The sequence below is a fragment of the Phascolarctos cinereus genome, unplaced genomic scaffold (assembly GCF_003287225.1).
Source record: "Phascolarctos cinereus isolate Bilbo 61053 unplaced genomic scaffold, phaCin_HiC Scaffold_5;HRSCAF=322, whole genome shotgun sequence".
Taxonomy (NCBI): domain Eukaryota; kingdom Metazoa; phylum Chordata; class Mammalia; order Diprotodontia; family Phascolarctidae; genus Phascolarctos; species Phascolarctos cinereus.
The window spans coordinates 130,093,574-130,107,270 of record NW_027555958.1 but is presented as its reverse complement, the minus strand read 5'-3'; positions in this window follow the sequence as shown (position 1 = coordinate 130,107,270).

Genomic DNA, 13,697 nt, shown 5'->3' with positions numbered 1-13,697 from the left:
TTACATGTAAAATAGCAAGATGGCCAGTGTAAATAGACTGTAGCGTCTCACTGGCCATGAAGGTATTTTTTAAGAAGGAAGTTGATAGGCATACATACTGGTCTACAAAATGCCTGTAATATGGTTGCTGTACAAGTTGTTATCAATGACGACCATAGTATTCTTGATATTAATGTCCCTGCCTTTTGTAAGGGCATAGTCAGTTGACAAGGATTTATTAAGTTCCTACTATATGCTAGGCAAGGCCAGAAAATACAAAGAAAGGCAAAGAACAAAACAAAACCAGCAAACTCAGTCCCTGTTCTCAAGAAGGTTACACTTTAATGGGGAAGACAACGTACAAACATCTATGTACAATCAAGATATTTACAGGATAAATTGGGGGAAAAAATCAGTAGAAGAAACGAAATAGCATTAAAGGACATCAGAAAAGCCTTCTTGTGAAAGGTAGAGTTTTTGCTGAGACTTGAAAGAAGCTAGGGAGACCAAGAAGGAGAAATAAGGAGGGAGAGATTTTCAGGCATGGGGGACAGTCAGTGAAAATGCCTGAAATCAGGAGATGCAACGTCTTGTGCCAGGAAACGGTGTCATTGTATTGCAGAATGTATGAGAGAGACAGTAAGGTATAAAAAACCTAGAAGGATAGGAGGGTCCCAGGTTATGGGGAGCTTTGAACACTAAGCAAAAAGATTTTCTATTTGATCCTAGAGGTAATAGGGAGACATTGGAGTTTAACTGAAGTAACTCAAAAGAAACTCGAGAGGGGCAGCTGGGTGGTGAAGTGGATAGAGCAGCCTTGGAGTCAGGAAGGCCTGAGTTCAAATGCAGCACATATAACACTTACTAGCTGTGTGACTCTGGGCAAGTCACTTAACCCCAAATGCCCTGAAAAAAAATGCAAAAAGTGCACGTTAGAGAATCCACCCCAAATGTTCACATGGACTATTTGTGCCTGGACTGTGGTAGAGCATTCTGACCTTGTATTAGTCTGATCAGCCACAGTCAGACACATTGTAACCTGACTCTAACATAGTGATGTTAGTTTGGTCTTCTTTGAGAATGAAGGACAGCAGCTATTTAATAGAAAGGCGATATAATCAAACATGTTTTAGGAAGATCAATTTGACAGCTGAATGGAAGATGGACCAGAGTTAGGGAGAGACTCGAGGTAGGGAGACCAGCTAGAAGGCTGTTCTACAGATTATATATTTAGAATTGGAAGGGACCTTGGAGGTTCTTTAGTCAAACTTCTTATTTTCAGATGAAGAAACTGAGGCCCAGAGAGACTGAGACAACTCTCTTTACACTTTTTTTCTCTACCTACACAATGTAAGTACTTTAAGTCTCCACATTCATTTATCCTTTTAGATACTTTACCTTCAATTTGCCTAAATGCTAAGTTGAGTCTCTTTTTTTTTTTTTAAGGCAATTGGGATCAAGTGATTTGCCCACTGTTGCACAGCTATTAAGTGTCAAGTGTTTGGTCTGAGGTCACATTTGAACTCAGGTCCTCCTGACTTCAGGGCCAGTGCTCTATGCACTGTGCCACTGTCCTGAGCCTCTTCTTAGAAATATCTGGAAGACTGTTGGTGAACTGGAAAAACAAAACAAAATATCTTTTCACATAAAAAAGTATATGTTTTGTTTTTTATGCATAGACAATTTGGGGGTATAGTCCTATTCTTGATTTTAAAAATTAAATTATGTATTTTTTCAATTAACAAAAATCTATCTTTTCTCCCTATCACCTCCCTCACATTAAAAATTAAAATTAAAAACAACACCATTGTAACAAATATGTATACTCAAGCAAAGGAAATTCCCACTTTGGCTATGGCCTCCCAAATGTTTCTCAATCTGCACCATGAAATCACCTCTTTTGTCAAGAGCTGAGTAGAACGCCTCATCAAAGGTCACCTGGAATTGTAGTTGGTCGTTGTTTTGATCAAAATTTTTTTTTTTGGGGGGGGCTAGGCAATAGGATTAAGTGACTTGCCCAGGGTCACACAGCTAGTAAGTGTTATGTGTCTGAGGTCAGATTTGAACCCAGGTCCTCCTGACTCCAAGGTTTGTGCTCTATCCGCTGCCCCTTGACCAGAATTCTTAAGTCTTCCAAAGTTGTTTATCTTGAAAATCTTACTGTTATAGTATAAATAGTTTTCCTAGTTCTGCTCACTAATATATTATCTCTTTTTATTTCTTGTTTAATAAGAGAAATCCTTCTTTTTGCCTGTTAGCAAAATCTATTTTGTCTAAAAATTCTAGAATTTAATGACTGTGTTTCTAGAAGAGCTGAATTTGCAATTCTTCTCCATTGACATCCTATGTGTTCTGAATTTTGACTGTGTCCTCCAATTTTAGCACCTCTGAGAAAGTTTTTTGTGTTGTTTCCTGCCATGATTTTCAGGGTCTATTTATTATATTTTCCAAGAAATCAATAAATCTCAGGTTGTCTCAGTATATCTCTGTTTTCTAGTTCTGTTATTTCATTTGTTTTTCTATCAAGTTTGTACTCAATTGTTTTGTTCTTTGATTTTGTTTAGCAAATTTTTCTTTCTGCTTTGTCATTTTTTCTTCTACCAGTATGTTCTTCATAGATCCTATCATTTTTGAAATTTGCTGTCCGATTTGCAAAACTGCCAAGTCTCTTGTTTATCTGCCTTTTCTCATTCTGATTTTTATTCCATCTTTATAGATGCCAGATTTTCCTTAATTTCTCATATTGAACTTATTAGCTATTCTGAAGAGTTTTGTGATAAATCCATTTTTCCTTTTGGGACTCCCCTCCCCAGTTTGTGATATTTATTTTCAGTTTCTTTTATTTCAAGTATTCCTTATGATGGAACCTTTTTGGAAGGAGTATTTATCCATTTCTTTAGTTGTTCTTTTTTCTTTTAGTTGAGACTTCTTTCCTAGTAAGAATATTTTCTATGGGGGTTATTCATTTCCTTAGTTTGTATTATTGCTATTTTTGAGATGATTTAGGAGAACAAGGCTCAGACATAAGCACTCATTTTACCATCTTTCCTTGCAGAATTTGTCCTGATTTTAGAGACTTCATGATGCCTATTTCATCATTTTGGACTATACTGTTGACTTGGAAAAGGGAACAATAGGAATTAGATATGGGTTTGTCAGTGACAGGTGATGATGCAATTGGCCTAATGTGGATTACAAACTAGGACCAAAGGAGTTCCAAAGATACTTATTTTTTCAGATAAGCCAAAAACCTTAAAGTAAGGCCATAATACCTTTAAGAAGGGCCAAAAGGATCCATTAATAAAAGGAAGATGTTATTATAGGATAGAAACTTGTCCCTAGAGTTACTGTCTTTGCTTAGCATGTAAATCTGAATAAAGAGATGAAGGAGATGGAAGGAGAAATCCAATATAGAGATTGCTTTATTGAGGATATTTCATGCAATTGTAATATTTGGTAATGAATGATCAAGAAATTGTGAGCACATGTTTAAATACAATAAAATTGTGAGGACACATTTAAATATAATAAAATCATAATAGAACATGATTTTATATATACGTATATATATATGTATATATGTATATATATACATATATATGTATGTATATATGTATATATATATACATATATATGTATGTATATACATATATATACATACATTCCAACTATGATGTGTATATTTCTAAAACACGTGTATCACTTATAAAAGTTTAATTTTATATCTAAAATATAAACATTTAGTTTTTTTACCAACATGACCACTTTTTATTATATACTACTGAATCTTGCTATTTATTAATTTTTCAATTTCTTTCCATTCTCAAAGAATATTCTAAAGTTTTGTCCATTGTTTAGAGATTTCATGTTTTGACTGAAATGAAATAAGACAAATGTTCCATTCCATTTTACCAAGTTCTCATTTAGTAGTATTAGATAGGAACCTTGGAAAATTCAAACTGACTTCTCTTACTTACACAGTGGGCATTCTGTCATTATAGAACATTCACTGTATAGTTATTTATTTTGGAAACAGTCAATTCAATTCAGATTGACTGTATTTTATTTGGAGAGGTACATCCGGAGGCTATCTGCTCTCTAAATTCACTTGGTTTTTAGTTATTTTTAGTTATCTAGTTATTGATGTAGAGCTAGGAAAAGTACACCATTAAAAAAAAAGTTGATTCTAAATAACATTAAATAAGAGGCAGTGTTGTATAGTAGTTGGAGATCTAGCCTTGAATCCAGGAAGAGTTGGGTTCAAGTTGAGCTTCTAACACATAGTGACAGTGAGACCCTGGGCAAGTCACTTCTTAGTGCTGCAGGCAATTCTCTAAGACTATGTGTTGCAGAAAAGGTACTGGCCTACATTGGTAGAGGGAGTATCCTCACTCAGTTATTACCTGTACCAGTAACATCACAGATCCAATCCTTATCCTCATCCCTAACGGTACATAAATTAATATCAATAGAGTCCTCCAATCATAGAATTTAGAACTGGAGATCATCTAATACAGGCTTCTTAACTTGAGGTCCACAAACTTGTTTTCAAAAACATGCTGATAACTATTTCAATATAATTAGTTTCCTTTGTAATCCTATATACCATTTTTATGCATTTAAACACATTATTATGAGAAGAGGTTTATAGGCTTCAACAGAGTGTTGAAGGGAACCATGACACATAAAAATACTAAGAATTCATAATCTAGTCCAACGCTCTCATTTTAATAAACCCAGGGAAGTGAAGGGACTTGTTTAAGGTAACTCAATTAGTAAACGATAGATCCATCATGGGGACTCAGGTCATCTGGTTTCAAATGAAGTGTTCCTTCCTCAGAGTTGCAGAAATAATGATAGTGTATAATGATCACCTAGCTTTCAATAAGAAAAATGCATATGAAGTTATATTTCTAATATGCCAGTGTAATGGGGGAAGTTCTTTCATGCTAAACAACATCATGCCACAATGAAAAACATCTCTCCTACTCTTCAATTTTCTTCTCTTTGGCCTTTTGTCAAAGAAGAAAAGAGGATAAGAGGCCAAATAAGGCAGCAGCCAATCAGTCAGCCAATAAACATTTATTGAGTGCCTACTATTAAGAGGCACTGTGCTAAGCACTGGGAATACAAAAAGAGGCAAAAGACAGTACCTGCCCTTAAGGAGCATACAATCTAATGGGAGAGACAAGTAGACAAATATGTACAATCTATATACAGGATAAATAGGAAATAATTAAGGGAGGGAAGACACTGCAATTAAACAGGGTTAGGAAGGGTTTCCTGTAGAAGATAGAATTGTAGTTGAGATTTGAAACTGGTAGGAGGGGATGAAGAGGAAGAACAATTCAGACATGAGATACAGCCAGAAAATAGTTCCTGGAGGTAAGAGATGGAATGTTCATGGAATAGCAAGGAGGCCAGTGTCACTGGATCAAAGAGTACATAGTGGACAGTAAGGTACAAGAAAACTGGAAAAGTAGGAGGGTGTTAGGTTATTAGAGGCTTTTAATGCGAAATGGATCCGCTTAATATTGCAAGGTTACTAAGCAATATTTTAAGTGGGCAGGGGAATGATGCGGAGAAAGAAATGAGAAGTTTGGTCCAAAACTCCTAATCTTTCTTCTCTCTTTTCCTCCCCACTTCCAGCTGCTTTGATCACTTCCTGATGCCTGACTGTCTCATATACTTGGAGTCTTTGCTACCCTTTGATGACAGTGAGTTATCGTACTGTTAGATCTGTCACTTGATTTGGCATTAAGGAACCAGTGCCACAGTACTATAACAGCTAGCTTCTCTTTACTGCAAAAAGTGGTAGCACCCACAAAATAATAAAAATTATAGAGCACAACCTACATCATCTCACTTGGTCTTTCCAGTGACCTTGGGAGCTTGGTAGTACAAGGATTCTCTTCCTCATTTTACAGATAGAGAATCTGAGGTTACAGAATCACAAAAACTTTGAATTGAAAGAGATTTCATATCATCAGCCAGTTTAACCCATATCAAGTCCAAAGAGGTGATGGTCACACAACTAGTAAGTATAACTAAATCAGGATTCACAAGGTCTTCTTATTCCAAACTCAGGGTTGTTTCCTTTGTGCTGTGCTGCCTTGGTGTGATAACTGTCTAAACAATCACATTATGAATGAATTATTTTGAATAAACCAAAATGAAAAAGACAAAGGAAAAAACCTATGAAATTAATTTGGAAATCTTAACATTATGGAAAGTAAACTGTGTGACTTTGCATACTTCAATGAGTTTCAGGCTATGTTTTGTTCAGTTTGAAAATTGTTCTCTCTCTTTAGACTTTTAAAACTATGTCATATGTTTTGGATTGGATTGAATCATACTAGTGACTCAAATCAATTTGGAAACATTACTATTTATGTTCAGTAGGAATTGGGGAACAATTTATTTTGAAAATTTAGAAGTCACTCAGAATTCATTAGACCTCCTCTTCCTCTTTCACAGTCCCCTTCCATGTTGTCTTTGATAGAAAAGTTGCCAGCCCAGATCTAGAGCGTTAATATTGATTCTGTCATATAAGAACAACATAACAACAACAATAGCAGTAATAGCTAGTATTTATATGGCACCTACTATGTGCCAGGCACAGTGCCAAACACTTAACAAATATTTTCACATTTGATCCTCACAACAACCCTGGGAAGTAGGTGCTATTATTATCTCCATTTTACGAATGAGGGAAATGGGTCAAACACATTAAGTGACATGCTCAAGATCACACAGCTAGTAGATGTCTGAGGCTGAATTTGAACTCCGGTTGTCCTGATTTCAAGCCCAGCATTCTATCCACTGTTCCACTTACCTGCCCCAATGATTATGTTACCTGTGATCATAACAGTGTTGATTCTCAACCCATAAATATAGACCTTAAACCTTATGCACGCACCTTCTCATCCTGTGAGATTTTTATTTATGTCTTGCCCAGACCCTCCCTAGATAATTTATCCCATGTCCTAAAGGTGTTCGTTTGATTGTTTTCGTATTTCAGGCTACCTGTGCTACATTTGGACTTTCACTGCATAACTCGCCCTTCTCCTCTTTGGGTCATATGTCCTTGATGATTTTTGTATGCTGCTTTCAGTTGAGTGAGTGTGGATGATATGTTGCAATCTCCTTACACCCATCCATTCAGCGTCTTTCTATTGCCTCTTAGGTCAGCTGCAATTTGAATATTGCTGAAGGCATGGTATTGTGAGATTGGCAGCCACTTAGTATTCCTGAGAAGAATATTAATATTAAATAAATAGTCTTTTGTGGCAATGGGCAGCTTGAGATTGTCCAACGTGATATGCCATTTCCCAAATATAACTCCTCCTGTTTAGTTTTGGGCCCAGATCATTGTTCATCAGTAGTTTCCATCTAAGACACGTGCCCTGTGGATTCCAGTGGGCTTTTGGTTTGTCTTAAGTCCTAATCATAGGCATGCCTGCATAGAGCACAGGCTGGCATATCTAGCTCTATGCCAACCCTTTTCAGGTCTTCAAGACTAAGCTTCTCCTTTGAAATGTAACATCAGCAGAATGTATGATCCTTCATAGGCAGCTAGGTGGCTCAGTGAATAGAGTGCTGGGCCTGAAGAGAGAAAGACCTGAGTTCAAATCCCACCTCAGGAACTTGCTAGCTCTGTGCCCCTGGGCAAGTCATTTAACCTCTGTTTGCCTTAATCCACTGGAGAAGGAAATGGCAAATCACTCCACTATGTTTGCCGAGAAAATCCCATGGACGGTATTGGTGTGCTATGGTCCAAGGGATCACAAAGATTGAACAACAGTCCTTATTAAAAGGTGGAGGTAATTACAAGGCCACACAGTCAGGTGAATAGAAGACTGGTCTTGGAATTAGGAAGACTCATTTTCATAAGTGTAAAACCAGTCTCAGACACTTACTAGCTATGTACTAGCTGTGTAACCCTGAGCAAATCACTTAACCCAGTTTGCCTCAGTTTCCTCATCTGTGAAATGAGCTGGAGAAGGAAATGGCAAACCACTCCAGTATCTTGGCTAAGAAAACCCCAAATGAGGTCACAAAGAGTCAGACGGGAATAAAAAGACTGAATAACAACAATTACAAGACAAAAGATGGACCTTAAGGCAAGTTTCTCCAGATTGTAGGTGAAAGATGAAGTTATAAGGGTAAGGAGTTTAGAATCACATGGAGTGGGAGAGTATTAAACCTATGCCAGCTTGATTTAGTCTTAAAAATTGAATTAAAATAAATTTACAACTTTAAAGTAATGGGCCAAGAGCCTAAGCCTTTAACATTCTGAGATGTGCTATAGGTACCACTAATATAAAATATATATGGTACTTCTCAAGACATCACTTTGTTACTCTACTAACCTAAAGTTCCTCTCAAAGCAGAGGTTTTCATATGCTAAATGAAGACTAGTTACAAAATACTGATGGTGCTGTTATGACTTTTCTCCTGGGTTACTCTTGTGCAAGGCACCTCAGGGGTTAAAGCGAGACTGGAGACATGAGAGATGAAATATGCCTAGGAGAGGTCTACTTGGGGACAAATTGTACAACTCTGCCAGTACCAAAAAATTATAAATTCTGATCTTCCACGTCTGTCCATGAATTACTTGTTATCTGTAATCCTCTATAGGGTAGCAAACAGGTCATTTTTGGCTATAATCTTACAGAATGCATTTTGATCTGCCAAATCAAGTGCTTATCTGGAATTGATAAATAAAATTTAAACATATTTTGTATTTCCTATGCCTTAAAATTTACTATGTGACCATGAAGATGTGGTCAGCCTAGTATATCACTTGACACATGTATGACCATTCTCATAAAGATTTTATAATTAAGAAAATGGATATATAAGCCAATAATTCCTGAAGTCTTTGCAATTGCCTTTTTTTTTTTGTAATATTGTAATGGGGAAAATATGGGACAAACAGTTACTGAAGGGAAGGTACAAGCTTTCATGCAGACAGATAATGAGATTCTGGGTTTTGGAGCCAAAAATGAGGAGAAAACAATAGAATAAGAAAGATGTGGAGAAAAAGCTTAAGTCCTGATTTTGTAAGTTTCCATTTTGAGTACATCCATCTATAGTCATTCCACTTAAATAATGTGAGTGGACTTTTGGACACTGATGCAGTAACTTTTCAAACTTCACTACTTTCACTCCAGAAGAAATGCTGGTAGCAATTAGCCCAGGCTGTAGATGTAGATTCCAAGGGCAAAAAAGCAAGTGGCATTGGCATAGGCCCTGCTAAATAGTGACATCCAACCTGCTGGGACAAGATAAGGCTGATCCAGCTTATTAAAAGACCAATGTATGAATGGAACATATGTCCCTTTCCTGTTAGGTTGGGGAGATAGTGTCAAACAGGGAGTTGGCTACTGCTCTCAATAGACACAAGGGAGGAGACAGTCATTTGGGGTATAAGAACTAAAACAATCCTGTTTAGTATAATCTTTGTTGTTTACCTTGCCTTTTATTTTAAGCCAACTGAATTTTGCTTTGTTCAAATGTCATAAATATGATGAGATTAGTCACAGAAAGAAAATGGGACTTGGAGCAGCAATTTGAATAGACAGTAAGCCTGATGTATGGCTTAAACCAAAGGTTACTTTCAAGGGGTTCATGTTTGAAGGCAGCCTGGGCTGTGATTATAGCATCCATTTTCCTTTTTCCTTTTTCTGAAATCTTTTTCCTAGCTCAGAATGCTTAGAAATTAATCCCTGAGTATCTTTAAAACTGTGATGTTTCCAAAACGGATTTCTTCAAGATATATTCAGTGAGGTCTAGTCATTCTTGTGAAATGCATCTTCGTAGGTGTCGTTGTGACTTCCACACATAATGTGCTGTGTACTGGGGTAGTTAAAGGAGCAGAGAAGACAGTTACGGAGTCAAGAGTCTAGAAGTTGTGCTTCTTCCATTATCACTGAGTCACTGAGGTGAATAGATTGTCATAGAAACATTAGCAGGTTTGTTCCATTCCATGTCTGTTTGTTGTCCTTTTTATTTCACCCACAAAAGGCTTAGCTGAGTCTTATGCCAGATTTGCTGCAGGCTTTCTTCCCCCTTCAACTGCTTTTTGTTCTTTCGGGTGCTGATATGCCTGTGATCTTTTATCTTCCTTTTTTATAATATTTTGCAAATGAACTTGGGACTTTAACAAGTATTGCTCTTAGCTACTATGTATTTCCAGTTGGCAAGATCAAGTATTTGTTGGTTAATATGACTTCTGGGATCTTTCACTCTTTTCATCATGGTGACATTTTGATAAACCTTCTTTAAAAAATAGCTGGAGACCATAAAAGATGGTGGAGTCAAAGGAAGTGGTACCATCTGATTCTCTTCCACAATTATCTTGGGCCCTTTTCTCTTCTACCACTGTACTACTTCATTTGGTGATCTGTCATCAGCTACTATGGATTTAATTACCATCTCTATGCTGATGATTCCAAAATTTACCTATCCTGTTCTAACCTTTCTGCTGACTTCTTGCATCTCCAACTGCATGTCAGACATCTCCAACTGGGTGTCCAATAAACATTTTAAATTCAACATGTCCAAAATTGAATCTGCTGCTGAACCTGCTCCCACCTCTTATCTTCCCTATGCTCAGAGGGCACCACCTCCCAGTCCCTCAGGCTTGCAACCAAGGTGCCATCCTGGATTCGTCACTATTTCTCAGCCCCTATATCCAATATGTGGCCAGTGCCCATTGATTTTGCCTTTGCAGCATCTCTCTAATATACCCCCTTTTCTCCTCTGACACTGCCAACACTCTAGTACAGGCCCTTATCACCTCATTACTGGATTATTATAGTAGGTGCTGGTGGGTCTGCCTCTCTCAAGTCTCTCCCCACTCCAATTTAAGTTCTATTCAGCCACCAAAGTGACTTTCCTAAAATGTAGGTCCTAACATATCACCCCACTACTCAATAAACTCTAGTGGATCCCTGTCCCCTCCAGGATCAAATACAAAATCCTCTGGCACTCCAAACACTCAATAACATAGCTCCCTTCTACCTTTTCAGGCTTCTTCCACCTTACTCCTCACTACTCTTTGATCCAGTGGCAATGATCTCCTTCCTGTTTCAAGAATAAATATTGCATCTCTTAACGCCAGGCATTTTTTTCATTCAACAGCTTGTCTAATAGGTAATTAACAGGGTTGAAATGATTATATATGGTGTGTTCTCACATTTATTCTCCTAGCTTGACATTGATATTGATATCTGCTTTAACCAGCAAAAATATTGTGTCTGCACACAAGATAGAGGATTCTGGAATGGCTCCCATTTCAAAAATTATTGAATTTTTGCTGTCTGGGAAGAGTTTATTTTTTTTCAATGATGGCTACACTTAGTTCTTTATTAACTTTCTTCTTGGAAAAAAATATCATAATCAGTTATGAGGTTTTTGAGTTGTCTACAAATCTTTGGTCTCTTTCTTTATTGATCTTGAACCATATTTTCAACAGCTTTTTTCCGTCTTCCACCATGCCTGCCTTCACTTTGAAATCATTGAGTATTGAGTTACATAGAGTGTTTTAAAAGTCTTCATGTAGTTTTAAGGTATTAAAGTTTAAAACTCCGCCAAAACCTTGAGACACTGTATATTTTGCCTTGGTGTAGAAGATCTCATCGAGGTCTTTTTTAGACTCTCCACTTTGTCATCTATAACAGTTGTTAAGATGTAAGCTGCAAATATTTTTCTGTCAGGCTGTTTATACTTGTAAGCACAACAAGGCAGTAAGGCAAGATAACTAAGTATTCCATGAAACTTGTTTCTTGAGCCCTTTGGCTCATGATCAAACCAATTCTATCAACCTCCTAGTTTGCCTTCCTGAAGAGAATTTGTGAGCAAACCTTCTATTTTGGTTTCATTTATGGCAAGAATGTAAATATGGAGGTGATTGACTTGGGATATGTTAGTACTTCTAGACATTGGTCATTGAAATCTCACACATTTAGAATGCCAGTCATTAAAGTGATATTTGTAGAAAAGGTACAAAAACTGTGTGATTTTAGGTCTTTCTCTCCTCTTTTGTATCATTCTGTTGTATCATGGCAGAAACAAGACTGGGTCACACAGTACTAGGTGGGGTTTTTTTGTTTTGTTTTTATATTTTTATCTGTTTTGTGAGTCATTATGAGGATGAAGCTGATAGCAGGGAATGCCCATGAATCACATATATTCTCTGTTTCTCAGTTGACAATGTTTGTCTGTCTCACGGAGATATGAAGAGCTCTACATGAATGGATACAAGAGGACAATGGATCATACTTAAATGCTTAATTCCCTGGTAAAGTGAATGAATATAAAACAAGATCCTTCCCTAAAATATTTATTGTGCATCATTTCATATTAATGGTTTGTTGATGTCCTCCATTTGTCTATAAGTTCCATAAGGATAGGAACTTGATCTTTTCTAAACTCTGTACTCTTACCTTCTCATCTTTCACCACCAAATTTAGCATTTAGCACAAAGCTTTGCTTACAGTAGGTACAATACCCATGTTTGTTAAATTGAATTGAAAGGCATATAAAATGTTTTTATAACACCAGAAGCATGATTTAGGACATTAAAGCATAATTTTTAGACTATTTATCATTACTGCAGGATCATGGGAAATAATGAGGGGAGATACAATCCATCAACCTGGCATGTAGTTATTAGAAGTATATGAATATCCAAGAGGTAGAGCCACAAATAGAAATAAGTCACATAAGTAGCCTCTGTGGTAGTGAAGACCTTACATTCTCTACTACGTCCTGCTGGCCCCACACACAGAGCAAAATCACATTGCTTCTGAACATTAAGAGATATGAAGAACAAGTAAATACTTTAAAATATGTTTATGGTGTTTTTTGAAATACTTGGGTTTTATGAGCAATTTTACCTATCACCTAGTGTATGCCCACTGTAGATTTTTATCCTGGCAATATATTACTCTTCTCCAGGACTTTGGAGAAACGTACTTGTCTGACTGGAGTTCATTTCATATACCAATTGCTCCCATAACAAATGTGATTGGTTTCCTTCTCTTGTGCACAGAGATGGGATGGTAACAACACTGTGTTAGAAGAGGGAAAAACTCATCCCTTAATGGTAATAACATTGCCTTCTTTTAAGGGCCCTACTTCTCTGCTTTTCCCATATTTGGTAAAGTTAAAGAATAGGAATGAGAAACATTAATAATGATGGCATGTTTATGTAGTGAAGATTGAAGGTGAAAAAAAGGGAAGAAATAATGCATGCACTGTGCATTTTAGTCAAACTAAAGGAAGCATTTGAATGTATTAATCTGAAGCTGCTAGAGACACTCTCTTTGGAAATCCATCCCTGCCTGACAGTAATAATGGTAACTCTCTTCATAAGGCTTTTGACTCAGGGAGTCTCCTGATCTCTCCACTCTGTTTTTGTAGGAAGGTCCTATAGTTAAGAGCCAAGGAGGGTGATGGGTAGGCTCTGCTTTGTTTCAATGATGCTTAGCTATTTGGTTCCACTTACTTAGCCATGGCAGCTGTAGCTCTGACACAATCCAGGTGTAGTTTAGAGGGGAAATTGAATGGGCCTGGCGTTATCATAGAGACTATTTGCCATGCACTGGCCTTAAAGTACCTATGATTCATTGACTCTTAAGGACAGAAAGAAGGCCATAGATTCTGGGTTCCAACAAATAGGGTCATTATTTGGGTTTTGGTGGCTCAGA